At 41.3% G+C, this 15,425-nt stretch overlaps 1 protein-coding gene across 3 annotated transcripts in view; it reads right to left on the reverse strand.

Moving 5' to 3' along the window:
• The window catches only part of SIAH3 (siah E3 ubiquitin protein ligase family member 3), a 61,980-nt gene that overhangs the window by 25,348 nt on the left and 21,207 nt on the right, over positions 1–15,425 (reverse strand). The window contains exon 1 of one of the 3 annotated variants that reach the window (XM_054007658.1): positions 12,968–13,033. The exons of the other annotated variants lie outside the window; for them this stretch is intronic. The gene's annotated coding sequence lies outside the window, so the exon portion shown is untranslated. Of the gene's footprint in view, positions 1–12,967; positions 13,034–15,425 lie in introns of those variants that run through there. 3 annotated transcript variants of the gene reach the window in all.

Here is a 15,425-nt window from a genome sequence, read left to right on the forward strand (position 1 = left end):
CTGCAAGTCAGTGAATGGGAAGACTGCTGAAGGAAAACTTGGGTACCCTAGAAGGGGAAAACATGTATCATGACCTGGCTGGAGGTCCAAGTCACCAGGAAGTGGTGGCAGTAGTAGCTTGTGGTGCAGAGAGGTGCTGCAAACCTACCGAGAGACGTGGGGAGACAGTGTGCTATCATAGGAAGGGATGTTGACCTTGTGAGCTGTTCCCTCAGAATGACCTGGAGGAGGTGTCATACCTGTGGTGAACAGAGCACCCCATCAAGCATGCTGTTTAAGATTATACCTCCCAGCCTCTTCTATGGTGCCCAAAAGTGAAAAGCCACAAACACAACAGTCAATAATTCCAAATTTTTGGACACCTTAAATAAAAGCAAACTGATTAGGGAAAACAATAGAAAAATCATTAAACATGGCTGAGATTAAATGTCACTCGGTGGGCCACAGCCTCATGCTGCGAAGTGCTGCACTCTGAGTGCTTTGTTCACCTCCATGTGAGGGGTGGATGTCCCCTACATCTGTCTATTACACTGTATTTGCACATAACCCAAGACTAGTATCTGTATATCCAGCAAGATGTGGGGTGTTAGTCCTCCCACCCTTTCCTATAGGCTGGTTTCCCACTCCTGTTTCCCATTAGCCTTTGTGGGGTCACTGAATCAGTCCAGCTCAAACCACAAGGTATTGGAACTAGCTGAGTTCAGCTCATAAGACTGAGGTTTCTTGGCAGTGGATGTCAACCAGGGGTATGCGTACCCTTGGGGGTATGAAGAGGTCTTTCAGGGGGTACATCAACTCATCTAAAAAAACCAGGAGTACTTGTGGCACCTTAGAGACTAACAAATTTATTAGAGCATAAATTTAAATTTATTAGAGCATAAAAATAAATTTGTTAGTGTCTAAGGTACCACAAGTACTCCTGTTCCTTTTGCGGATACAGACTAACACGGCTGCTACTCTGAAACCTATCAACTCATCTAGATATTTACCTAGTTTTACAGCAGGCTATATAGAAAATGCTAGCAAAATGAGTACAAACTAAAATTTCATACGACTTGTTTATACTACTCTATATACTATACACTGAAATGTAAGCACAATATTTATATTCCAGTTGATTTATTTTATAATTATATGGTAAAAATGAAAGGTAAGCAATTTGTCAGTAATAGTGTGCTGTGACACTTCTTTGTATGTTTGTCTGATTTGTAAGCAAGGACTTTTCAAGTGAGGTGAAACTTGAGGGTATGCAAGACAAATCAGACTCCTGAAAGGGGTACAGTAGTCTGGAAAGGTTGAGAGCCACTGTTTTATATCATCTGATGCCACAAGGACACTAACTCAGCAATCTCTTGATACCAACTGGCACTGGGCATAAAGGGTTCATAAGGGTTACAGGAATCCTCTGGGTCTGATATGTACATACAAAGTCTCTAATAAAAGCCTGTGTCACACCGGTTATTTTAGCTTCATCTCTAAAAAGCCTGCTATGGTCAATATATAACCACTTATTTCCAATATTTTTATTCACTATCCTTTGAATCTGTTCTTTGTTAAATTTATTTTTTTGTTTTCACTATAACTACATTGACGTGCTGAGTTTTCAGCATAGATGTTTTCTAAAGAAGTAGTAAGCTGTGGTGCATTGTTCCTTTGGAAGCAGCAGGCCTGGTAATTGAGTGTTCAGTAGTTAAGGGGCTAGACACTACATAGAATGCTCAGGAATCGGGGTTGGTGTGTGCCTATTGCTAATGTGCACTGAGAGAGTGAGGCCTACAGCGACTTAGACAACAGTGATTGTGTTGCCAGAGTCTGGTGGTTTCAGGGAATTGATCCACAGCAGATGCACACAAGATTTCCTCATGCTCAGGCTGGTGGAGTGGTGCCCCATAACACTGGGTGCCCTTGGCAAGTGTCAGACACCATGAGAATGGGTGTGTTGTAAGCAGGGCCGTAGCAACAAAGAACGTAGCCCCCTCCGAACAGTGGCCCCCTCCGAACATATGTCCGGGCGGGGCCCCTTACAATGAAGAAACTGGAATGCGGTATTTATTTTGCCACTTTTAGGGGCCCCCTTCCTTGCAGGGCCCCCTCCGGTCGGAGGGTACGGAGGGCGCTCGCTACGCCTCTGGTTGTAAGAAGATAAACAGATAGAAAGCCAGGTTTGTTTTGTGACCAATCTTTCTGCTGCATTCTCCACTAAGCAATCCCTTCGTGAAGGTCCCTTCTGATCTTACATAACCCTTCCGGTCTAGTTTTAAGGGATGTACAGACTTTAGAGTAATAACAAAAGCTTCATTTCTGAAGTATCTGATTTTGGATGTCCTCTTCCACACTAGGGCAAATGGAAACTGTGGATTTGATAGACACTCTGGACCAGATTTTAAAAGGACCTCAGGCATCTGAAGATGCAGATAGGTGATTTTGATAATCCCACTTAGGCATCTAAGTACCTGATTCACATTGAAATCAATGGAAGCTAGGCACCCAGGCACTTTTGAAAATCCCACTAGGCGCCTATTGGTATCTTCAGGTGCCCATATACCTTTAAAAATCTGTCCTTCACTCCCCACTAGGTCAGATACCTAGAAATGTAAAGGAGTTCACACTATCACCCCATAAACTGAGCACAGCACCATCTGTCACATTTTGGGATGCAGCTATCTGTCTCCTACAAAGTCTGAGACCACTCGGAACATTCTTATACAATTATCTCCCTCTATAAATCATAGAACAGGTACTGTCCTCTGACACTGAACTGAAGTGTGACATGATTAATTCTCGGCAGGACAAATGGGAAATCATGCACAGGTCAAGTAAAGAGACTAGAAACATTGATTCAAAAGGTGGGATGGAATCCACAGCCTGCTGTAATTAGTGTGCAGCCAGGCTATGGCTGCCCTTACAGATCATGAGCGGTGTGGGAGTGGAGAATTAGACATGGCCTCTTTCTTCTCCTGTCTTTTAGTCTAAGGTATCATACCCACTCCCCCTGCTCCCCGCATTATGGAAGGCCAGCATAGCTCACAAGTGTGCGGTCCCCTTGTTCCAGGTGTCCATTGCCTGTCCCTGTCCCATGCAGTGAAGATGAGACACTTCCACTGTGTTTTGGCCATGGCCACAGAGCATTTGCCGCAAAATAAAACAAATATGGCTTTGGAAACACCAGACTGAACTGGTACCACTTCATCCTACTAATACAGAGCTAGTTTCTGCTACCCATACTCAGGCTGTGCAGCACCTTACTCCATGATAGTCCCACTGAAATCAACGGAGTTCAGTGGGATTAGTCACTGAGAAAGGGACTACTCCATGTGAGTTGCAGAATCTGGCCCACTGTTAGGTTGGTACTCAAATATTGCTGTAATATCTCACTTCTAAAATGTGTATTTGAAGTAAAACTCTAAGTGATCCTTGGAATTTTCTGTAGCATTCCAGCTGTTCTGGCTGGGAAACAAAGTTAATAACCCAATTAAGTGTTGAAAGGGAAATGCCTCTAGCGTGTACTCTACCAGACCCCAAGTACCTTAGCCCAGAGTCTAATCTCAGTCATGCTGCTGCAAAAGTACAGAGAGTGCATTAGTCAATGGGCTCCAATTCATCAGACTTTCGCATCCATTTTGCACAGGGGTAAGTGGCTGCATAGCAGGGATAACAAGCTGCCAGACCAAAACAGCTGTGTTGTACACCCATTTTTCACAGGTGCAAATGCCCACAACAGACACAGGCCAATGGGTTTCCATCAGAACAAGCTTGTTGTGAGTTCAGATTCAGGTGAGCTGATTTTTATTCTGTACACTTAGAGAACACCCGTTAGCTAAGGATCTCAAAGCTCTTTACAACCATTAGGTGGGCTCATCTTTTGCTGCCCTTACTCATGCTGAGTAGCACCCTTACCATGCAAGTAGTGCCCTAAAATCAACAAATACTTCTGGAGTAAGGTATTACTCAGTGTAGGGTGGCAGAATCTAGCCCTTTTCCTCCCCCCCACTCTCCCTTCCTCTCCTACCACTCATTTTTTACATTTGTCTCACCATGCCCCTATCTAGTGTGGGTTCCAGCCACCTTGAATCCACCTCAGGCATGACCACACCAAATGCATATTTAATAACACAAGCATTCTGCCAATGTCATCTCTCCTCTGGCTCCAGAACACAAGGCAGCTTCATGTTTCTCCCTCCTGATTTTTCCACCTCCTTCGGTAAGAGATGGCTTAGAAAAAAATCTTTCCATGCACGGCATACTGTGATCAGTTCAATCTGCCACTCACCACAGTTGCAGTTCCCTGTTGGTGGTGTCAGTAATTAAATCACAGCCCTTTTGCTAAACCTTCTTCGAGGATTCTTTTTTGTCTAAATTATTATTTTACAGCAGCTCCCTGGAACTCTGCAAAGTCTTAGAGCTTGTTAGTTTTAAGACTGTGAAGCTGAAGTGTCAGGCTCTTTATTAATCACCTTAAGCACTTAGCTATAGTGTGTGTGTGTTGGGGGGGGAGGGGGAGAGCTGTGATCATGGGGCACTTCAATTTGAGTGACTTGCTGGAGATCTCAGGCAGCCAGTACTAAAGCATCAGAATTTCCTATTATAGATGACAATTTCCTAACTCAATGTGTTGCTTCAACCTGGGGGAATTCTATATTAGAACCTATCTTGACAGGTAAAAAGGAATTGATCACGATTGTCAAAACTGTGCCTACAAATCTAGCTTATGAATTTACAATTAGGCATCACAATAACCTAAAACTACAAACATTGATGGGAAAAGGTAAAAAAGGAAGACAGACTGAATTAGTCCAAACAAAAAGTCCTCTTGATATAACTCTAGGACTGTTAAAATCATGCTTGGTAAGCATGGAACAAGAAATCAGTGAACCAAAATTGGTGTGTTGGAAACCAGGCCTAGTTGGTGAACAAAACGAGGAGGGATGGGCTATTCTACTGTGAGAGTTTGTATCCCTATGTTCACACTTTTTACAAAACTATAACTGATTTTGTACAAAATCCATGCCTTGTGAGGGATCATTTGAAAACTCATAATGTGCTGATCATTATTGTCCTGGTAAAATGTGTGACAACATTGTATGTAGTTGACTTTTACATTGTTGAGACATATTCCAAATTTTAAAAAGCAAGCACAAACCAGTTCCTCAGACAAAAGGCAAACTGATGCCTCAGCCAAGTATCAACAAAAATCAAATAGACTAGCATCTGGTTGAGCTCCCATTCTTTGGCAGGAAAAAGGGTGTGAAAGATGTACAGATTGGCAAAAACAGCTGGAAGTTCCCATCCCATCGACTTTCCAGCCTGATCCCCAGCTGGAGATGATTCTCAAAGAAGAGAATTGCTATAAGAAACTGAGCAAACTCCACAGATTATCTCTCCTTTCATCTCTATTCATGTCATCAACAACACTTGAAAGACAAAGGAAGTATCATTGGACTAGGGAGGGATCGTGGCTAGAATTTGAGGTGAGAGCGATCCTATTGTTTGGAGTTCACTAAGCTTGTTAAGTTAGGTATTTGCATTTTACCTTTTATTTTGTTGTAACAAATTCTGACTTTTATGCCTCATTACTTGTAATCGCTTACAATCTTTCTGTAGTTAATAAACTTGTTTTATTGCTTAAGCTGGGCAGTACAGTGTGTTTGGATTCAAGTGTTTGGGAAACTCCATTTGAGATAACAGGGTTTGTGAACATCATTTTCTATTAATGAAATGACAGACTTCCTATGAGCTTGTATTGTCCCCAGAAATGTGCATCTGCTGCACAAGTCTGGGACTGGGAATTGTAGCCCAGTGGGCTATCTTACCTCTATTGTATTCTCTGCTTTGCATTATATTCTGCTTTATTATATTTAGCAGTCAGGCAAGGAACTTACAGGTTTGTATCCTTTAAGACATTGGCTGCAGAAGTTAGCATGAGGCTTGAGGCCTACGAACTTTGTCATATAAACGTAGGTAACCCATAAGTTTTGAGGAACTGGAAGTTGACTGTAAGGGGGAATTTTTTCGATAATGACATCACCCAACCATAGAAACATGAACTAACACCAGCTTCTGGAAGGTTTTGGATGGAACATCTGACCGCAAGAGGGTCATGACAACGAATTGACATATGTGATAATGGGGTGAAATCATAAATATACTAACCTATAGAAAGCCACCTTAATATTGGTAAGGGGAGGAAATACAAATAAGGAAGAGGACGAAACCCCTACAGAATATGCATTAGACATGGTAACATCAGCGTTATAAAAGTGGCAGCCTAGGGCAGTAGGGGAGCGAAATGTTGTCCTAGGGAGGGGCTGGAATGATGGCCACTGGTGAAAATAAGGAAGGTGATTGGCTAACATTTTCAGGTTGTTCTGCAAGTGATGATGTGAGTATGGATGTTCAGATGTACTTTCTGTATTATCTCTCTCTACCTTACTGAGTTAGTGTGTGTGACTGCAAAATGTATTAATACATTATTTGTAAATATAAGAGTTCCTATTGTGAGTTTTGCACCTGTGCACATTGGGGTTCCCAACTGTGTAATTTTAATAATACTGGGCCTGATCTTGGGATAAGAACCTGTTTATCCTTAAAGTGATAAATGGGAATTCTTATTCATAATCTATAGATCAGGCTACAGAATTTGTTGGTGTTACTCTTAGCTGAATTATATAGCCGAGCAATTTATATGCTAGAGGCTGTGTGTGAGCAGGCCAGGAGGGGCAGCTCTCACAGTGAAGCAGTGTAAAAGACACCCCAGGTTAGAGAACTAAGGGGCACAGCTTGTCAACTGTCCAGATTGTACCTTGGGTAATGTCATATCTGCCCATCACTCCTTTTTCAGGACCTTAAAGAAAGACTTGGGGAGAAAAACTGGCGACTTGGAGTGATCTTCACAATCATGGCTGCCACCCCCAACATCTACTGGGACCCTGGACCTTTGTGATCGAGATGTCCTGAGTGGGCCAGGGAGAGGGACTCAAATAGCATTCCCACCTGTACTGGCTTCACCTGAACCCCAAACACCACCTGGGATGAAACAGATCAGATTTTAACAGCTCCAGATTATTTCAACATTTTCTCTTTCCCTGAACATCTTTTTTTGCCATGTTAGATTGTCAAGGAAGGGGTCCTTCTAAAACCTCTCTTCAGCGACAGGGACCAAGGGCTGATGAATTGAAGCCTTATTTAATACTTTACATTTCAAATGCTTTAATTGTTTTTTCATTTCTTTATCTTTAATAAAAGGTTAAAAGGATTTTTAACAGTGTGTTTGCCATGGTACTAAGCAGACTGGGTATACCAAACACTAAATCTTGTTTAGCAGTGTTGAATGTTGGACAGTGATTGGGTTATGTCCTCACCTTTAGCCCATTTACTCTCTCTAAATTAATACCTCAGAGAACTAAAACTTAATGGTAGATTAGGCACTTGATCACATTTATAATATGCAACCAGAATAAAGTCCAAACTAGTAATGTTTTAATATATACGTCCACAGTACCTTCCAAGGACCAAAATTCACAAACCTGTAAACAATTACAAGCCAAATCAGCTGGGAAGAAAAATGTGAACTAGATGCCCAAAAAGCCACACTCGAGAGGGTTGTACCTGTTAAACTGACCTGGTTTACAAGGGAAGTGTAAGCAGCTATAAAGAAATGTAAGAAAGAGAAAGTTGCTAGTAATGAATATTAATCAAAGCTAGGAAGTATAGAAAATTAATAAGAATCAAAGCAACACAAAGGGAAACCTATGGTCATCAGAGGGAGTTCAGGTATATTAAGAATAAAATCCCAATAATGCTATTGGTCTAATACTAGATGGAAATGTTAGAATTATCAGTAATATTTCTGTTCTGTATTTAGGAAAAATGATGTGATCCTATCACATGATGATGGCAACACTCTTTCCATTCCATTAGTATCTCAGGAGGATGTTAAACACCGGCAACTAAAGATAGACATTTTCTAAATCAGCAGATCCAGATAACTTTACTCCAAGAGTTTTGAAAGCTGGCTGAGGAGTTTGTTGGACCATTAATATTGATTCCCTGCTCTCCGCCCCTCCCCCCATGCCTTGAAACACTAGGGCAGCTCCAGAAGACTGGAAGAAAGCTAATCTTGTACCAGTATTTTAAAAAGAGCAAACAGGATGACCCAGGTAATTATAGGCCAGTCAATCTGACATCAATCCCAGGCAAGATAATGGAATGGCTGATACCAGACTTGATAGAGAATTACAGGAGGGTAATAAGTAATACCAATCAGCATAGGTTTATGGAAAATAGATCCTGTCTAACTTGATATTTTTTTGAGATTACAAGTTTGAGGAAGGTAATAGTGTTGATGAAATACTTAGATTTCTGTAAGTCATTTGACTTGGTACCGCACAACATTTTGATTAAAAAAAATTAGAATGAGATAAAGCTAACATGGTACACTTTAAATCGATTAAAAGTCGGCTAACTGATAAAATTCCAAATATGACTGTAAATGGGGAAATCATAATTGAACAGGTATGTTTCTAGGAAGGTCCTGCAGGGATTTGTTTGCTGCCCTATGCTAGTGAACATTGTTTTCTTCCAGGTTATTGATCAAAATCATCACTGAAAGTTTACTGATAACCCAAAAATTGAGGGAGTGGTAAATAATGAAGAGGATTGGTCACAATACAGAGCAATTTGGATCACTTAAATAAATAAATAAAAAATATAAATAAATAAAAATAAACTTGCTAAGATGGGCACTAACAAACAATACGCATTTTAATATAGCTAAATGTATACATGTAGGAACAAAGAATGCAGGCCATATATACAGGATAGGGGACTCTGTCCTGGGAATCTGTGACTCTGAAAAAGATTTGGGGGTTATGGTGGATAATCAGCTGAACATGTACTCCAAGTGCACTGTGGCCAAAAGGGCTAATTCATAAATGGGAATCTCAAGTAGAAATAGAGGGTATTATACCTTTGTCTTTGGCATGGTGCAATCACTTCTGGAATAAACAATTCAAGAAGGATGTTGACAAATTGAAAAGGGTTCAGAGAAGAGCCACAAGAATGATTAAATAATCAGCAAACATGCCTTATAGTGATAGACTCGCAGAGCTCCATCTATAACTTAACAGACCAGGTTAAAGGGTAATTACTTGGGGAACAAATATTTAATAATGGGATCTTCAGTTTAGCAGAGAAAAGTAAATACAATTCAATGGCTGGAAGTTGAAGCAAAATACATTCCAACTGGAAATGTGTAATTTTTTTAACAGTGAAGTAATTGACCATTGGAACAATTCTCCATTGAAGGCAATTTTTAAATCAAGACTGGATGTTTTCTAAAAGATATTTTCTAGGAAGTATTTTATGGAAGTTTACTCCTGGGGGACTTCTGCACCACGGCACAATACAGAATTTGTGCACAATTAATGTTCTGTGCAGAAATTCCTTTTCCCCCCTAGCAGAAATGGGCTGCAGAGCTGCTGGCCTGCACTAGGGGCCACTGGACCCAGCAGAGCCCAGTTCCCTAGCTTGCAAATAGACACTGCTGGGGGGAGAGGAAGGGAGCTGAAGGGTTCCAGGCAGCTACAGCTCCTAGAATGACATGAAGGAAGGAATCAGGTTGCTGAAAACTCCATGCAAGCCTAGGACCCAGCATCAGGCTTTCTCCCTCTGGATGTCGAGAGGAGGGAAGAGGAGGGGAGGAGCTGTGGCAGTCTGGGCTGTGCAGGGGGGGGGAGGGAAGAGGAGGGACATGCTGCAGCTGGGCTCCAAGGGAGAAGGGGCAGAGAAACAGGAACTGGGTTGTCATAGAGATTTCTTTAACTCTCCATTCTTGGGGGAATCTTTTTTGTCTGTATTGTTACAGACATAATTGCTGACAGGTATTTTGAAATTACCAAAATTTGAAACTGGGCATTATTATATAGTGTTGTGTTGACAAATAACATGCAGAGTTTTAAAATATTGTGCATAGGATTTTTAATTTTTGGTGCCAAATTTCCCCAGGAGTAGAAGTGCTACGGCTTGTGTTGCACAGGATGTCAGACTAGATCACAATGGTCCTTCTGGCCTTGGAATCTATGAAACGACGTAAGCATCTCATCACTTAGTTGTATAGGGATATGGTGTTGTGTGGTTCTGCTATCCCCTGACAGAGAAGTGCGCCATGTTACCATGTAACTGCTTAGTGCTCTTGGTTTAGTGCTGATCCCCACAGCACCAATGTTAGGGTGCTTGATAAATCAGGGCCACATCTTCCCCATAATCCTATCCAGTCTGGTGCAATCTCAGTTTCAATTTCCAGCCATGGGAGTGTCCTCTTATATAAGGCACATTGTAAAGGAACTTGGCAATCCAGTTCATGATAAATATAAAGAAGGCAGGAATGAATAAGATAGATAGTTGTACCACAGATTTATGACATGGTGAGGAGCATTGCATTAACAGGTCTCTACTCTAACTGCTAAACAATGAGGCCAATGCTTCCTACCACTCCCTCTCCCCAAGATAAATTGACCCTGTCTAAGTAAGAAAGTATTTCCCAAATCACATTACAATCAGCTTAGATCACAGACAGGCTTCAGGCCATAACAAAATTAGAGCTTTTAAATCATTATCCCTTCTCCACAAACATCTGCATGATACAAGGGAAGCTAGACTGCAAAGGAGAGAGAAGGGTTTCTCCTGATCTCATTACAGCTTTAAGTAACAAAATAAATAAAGGAAAGTTGACCCATGGCTGAGGGAAAACCATCAGGGGTTACACAGAGGCAAAGAATTACTCCAGGATTATTATTTTTTTGCCATTAAATGATTTTCTATCCCTTGTATCTTTTCCTGGACTCCATAAACCAGATAACACACGTACATGTAGTTTCTCGGATAGACATGTCTGTAATTTCACATTGTGTGTGTGTAATGCCAGTTTTTAATTCCAATGTCTGCATCTTAATTGTTGTAAGAGTTTATTCTAATATATTACAGCACTACAGCTGATAGGTTGTATACAGGAGCCAGGGAACATGTCTGATCCCCTTACTATGCCAGGCAATAACTGAACTGATATGGTCATTGTACTCAAAGAGAAGTGTGAACACTGTATTAAAGATGAAATGAATCCAGCAGAACACAGGAGTTTATTCAGGCTATTGCAAAAGAGGTTTATACATAGCATTATGCTGGGAATTGGGTGAAAACTCACTGAAGCTGGTGGGCATAACAGCCACCCTTCATTCCGGAGAAATCTAAAAAACAAGTCAAACATGGAATAGATAGCTGAATCAATTGAAGCCACCACCCAAAAACCGGTCACATATAAGGCTGGTCAGAAATCTGAGCTATGTAGGTGGAGGGGTTTGACTGGGGGCTGAATGCAAATACATGAGTGGGGATATTGGTTGAGGGAAGAGAGTGTGTGAGTGTGTGTGTGTGTGTGCGCGTGCGCGCACTCATGGGGGGCTTGTCTAGACTTGAAACATTACAGTGGTACAACTTCAGCTGTGCTGCTGTTAGCACTTCACGTGTGCATAGGGTGACCAGGTGTCCCAATTTTATAGGGACAGTCCTGATATTTGGGACTTTTTCTTATACAGGCGCCTATTAGCCTCTACCCCCTGTCCCGATTTTTCACACTTTCTGTCTGGTCACCATAAGTGTAGATGCTAACTACACCGATGGGAGGGGTTCTCCTGTTGACATAGTTAATCCACCTCTCCCTGAGGCAGTAGCTAGGCTGATGGGAAAAGTCTTCCATTGACTTCTCATTGTCTACATGAAGACTTAGGTTGACTTAACTATGCTGCTTGGGGGAGGGGAGGTGGATTTTTCACATCCCTGAATGACATTGTTGGGGTGATCTAATATTCTAGTGTAGACTAGCTGTGTGTGTGTGTGTGTGTGTGTGTGTAAGTGAGAGAAGAAGCAGCAGCAGCAGCAGAAACACTACGGAAGCAGACAAAGTAGCAGGGAAGTACCAGAGATAGCCAGAAAAGCACGTGTAGCATGTTCCTAACTAAAAACTGAGAGCGCTTTGGGGCAGAGAGAGTTGGCTGGAAAGAGGCTTAGAACTGAGAGCAAAGAAACTGTCTTCTGCTGTTTGATTCATACTGTGTTCAGGGAAACAGGACTCTGTGTACATTTTTTGTAAACAAACAGGATTGCAACAAAGAAATACTGGACTCATGTAATAAATTTCTCCTCCTAATGGAAAGAACCTGTCAAGACCCCAAATATTGGCTAACCATTTGGGACAAAAGGAGTAACAATAGCAAGGTCCATGACCATGATAGTTTTCCTCAACTGAAATCTCCTGAACTCTGCCCATGTCAAATCAGGATTTTCTTCAACTACCTATTTTTACTCTGTGTTCCAAACACTTCATTTAGGTTTGGATTTAAAAAGTATGAATGAAACACCTGAGTCTGTAAAACTGAACTAGAAATTTTGCATTTCCAACAGGTTCTTTCAAGAAATTTCCTGCATTAGTTGCTTCTAGTCATACAATGAATCTAATATGGCCCCACAACAGCACAGTGTCTGAGCACCTCAGCATTGATAGATGTATCCTCACAGCACCCCTGTGAGGTAGGGAAATCGTATCCCCTGTTAGATATGCACCAGATCTCTCACAAATTCTGTGGCCGAGCCAGGAACTGATTTCATATCTCCCAAATCCCCTTGCAGTGGCTTCACCTCAAGCTCTTCTTTATTCTTTCAATGCAGAAAATGCCACAAGAATGGTCTTTCTTATGGTTTTTGGCACTTTTGCTACTGGCTGGATTTCACAAGTTCTGTGGCAGGCAGAGGTGAAAAAATTATGGAGGTTGGAGGGGGAGGAGTTGAATTGAACATTTCAGAATCTTCACAAAGGTTTGGTCAGCTGCAGTAATGGGTAATAGGTCTGGAGGAATAGCAAGCAAGTGGGATTGGGCAGGAAGAGAAGATTTCTATTTTTCCAAACCAATTTGCCCACCTTGGGTTTTAAGTAGAGGTAGTCCCAAAATGCAAAGTTTAGATCCAGATGTAGATGTTTTCCAGCATCCAGGGATGTTTAAATCTGAAGTTTCCTTTCTGGTCCATGTCTGTTTTAAGCTGTATCACAGTTATACAAACATCTCTTTCTTGCACAATGACTGATTTCCTGAAGAGAAAAAATAAGTAATGTCCACTCCACACACACACACACACACACACACACACACACACACACACACACACACACACACACACACACACACACCCCCTCTCAAGTGTCAATTTCTCACTTTGCCCGGGGATATTACAACAGATTTCCTTTCCTGATTTTGTTACTAAACAAGCTCTGCCGGGCAGCTAGTGGTGTGTTCATTAGCAATCAAAACACTGTCTACACTGCCACTTGACAGCGCTAGAACTTGCAGAGCTCGGGGGGGGGGGGTTGTTTTTTCACACCACTGAGCGAGAAAGTTGCAGCGGTGTAAGTGGCAGTGTAGACAACGCTTTACTGTATGAACTTCAACAAGCCATTTGATCTCTCTGGGCTCAGCTTCTTGATCCCTAAAGTGGAGATAAGAGTATTTGCAAGTAGCCTGGGGGATTTCCTTTCCAGGAACATTCTTCTAAAAACCTGGCTATTTGGTAAAGGTAAAAATTTAAGTTCTTCAGAGCAATTTTTCTAAGTCATGGATACAATATCAAAGGGAAGGGTAAGATCATCAGAGAAGAAAGGTAAGAGATTATTTGATCACATTCTTTTAGGCCCAGATCCTCAAGGTATTTATGTTCTTAGCTCACAAAGATTTCAAAGGACATTAGGTATCTAAATACCTTTGAGGATCTGGACCTAAATACCTAAACTGATCATACCAGATGCTGTAATCTAGCAGAATAAAGCATAACAGATCCAGTCATTGGACATTGAAACTAGATATTAAATTAAGCTTTTGTGCCTTTATTTCCAGTTTTAACAGTGGGGATAATAAATCGTTGAAAAAATAGCAAAGGCTGTGGTGGATTTGCCATCACTTGAAGTCTTTAAATTGAGGTCATCTGTCTTTTTAAAAGAGATGCTATAGCTGAAGCAGAAGATATGGTGCAGGAGTTACTAGGTGAGAGTCTCTGACCTGTGTGATGCAGGAGGTCAGACAAGGTGATCAGAAGGTTCCCTTCTGGCCTTAAAATCCATGTAGCCATTTTTGCATTCATGGCTGGGATGGTTTAACCATACTCAGGGAGGCAAGTAAATCATCCCACATTTCTGCCCAAGCTCCACACTGCTCTTACCTCTTCAAAGCTTCTAGTCTGTGCTGAGCAAGGAAGCAGGACCTGCTACCCACCCCGTACCACCACCAGCAGCTTTGTTCATGCTTTAAGATGTATATTTTCAGCAATGGACATGATGAATTGACTGGACAAAGTTAATGGAAAACAATGGAGTGTGTGTCCCCTTACCCCTAAGTCTCTGAAACATGCATTTGATTTAAGCTTAAGAAGACAGTTATTGCACAGCCATGAAGTATCAAATAGTTGTTAATCCTCCATAAATGTAACAACTAGGTAAGAGACACATATCTCCCATTTTCGGCAGCATGACAGTTGGCACATCAGACACTCTTCTGAAGGAGCAGTTCTTTCTAATTTTCCAGTATGGGTTGAGTCTTGAGCATCCTGTAGAAATGAAGAAATCATTTCATTCTTGGAATTCCTGGCTGCTGAAGTCACAACAGGTTGAATCTTTGAAGGACTGATTATTTATTTTTTGCATTATTATTATTAGACCTTCTTACCAACTCTGAGAGGCCAATTAATTAAGAGAAAAAAAACTTTTGAAGTGATAATCAAGCTAGCCCAGTACAGACAGTTTGATAATAAGTGTGAGAATACTTACAAGGGGAGATAGAGTCAATGTTTGTAATGGCTCAGCCATTCCCAGTCCTTATTCAAACCGGAGTTCACACTTATTATCAAACTGTCTGTACTGGGCTAGCTTGATTATCACTTCAAAAGTTTTTTTTCTCTTAATTAATTGGCCTCTCAGAGTTGGTAAGACAACTCCCACCTGTTTATGCTCTCTGTATGTGTGTATATATATCTCCTCAATATATGTTCCATTCTATATGCATCCGAAGAAGTGGGCTGTAGTCCACGAAAGCTTATGCTCTAATAAATTTGTTAGTCTCTAAGGTGCCACAAATACTCCTGTTCTTCTTTTTGCGGATACAGACTAACACGGCTGTTACTCTGAAACCTGTTAAAGTATGTGAAGGTAGTAGCCTGTGTGAACTGTAAAAACAGACAGTAATAAAGCAAGAGACTGTTGCTGACCTGCAGCGGATTTGTCTTTATTTGAGGATCTACTTCCGTGTCATACTTTAACCGGTTCTTCTGAACAGCCTTTTTCAGCAGCAAACATATAAGCAAGCTGATTAAATGCCAGTTGGTATTTGTAGACA

The sequence above is a fragment of the Malaclemys terrapin genome, chromosome 1 (assembly GCF_027887155.1).
Source record: "Malaclemys terrapin pileata isolate rMalTer1 chromosome 1, rMalTer1.hap1, whole genome shotgun sequence".
Taxonomy (NCBI): domain Eukaryota; kingdom Metazoa; phylum Chordata; order Testudines; family Emydidae; genus Malaclemys; species Malaclemys terrapin.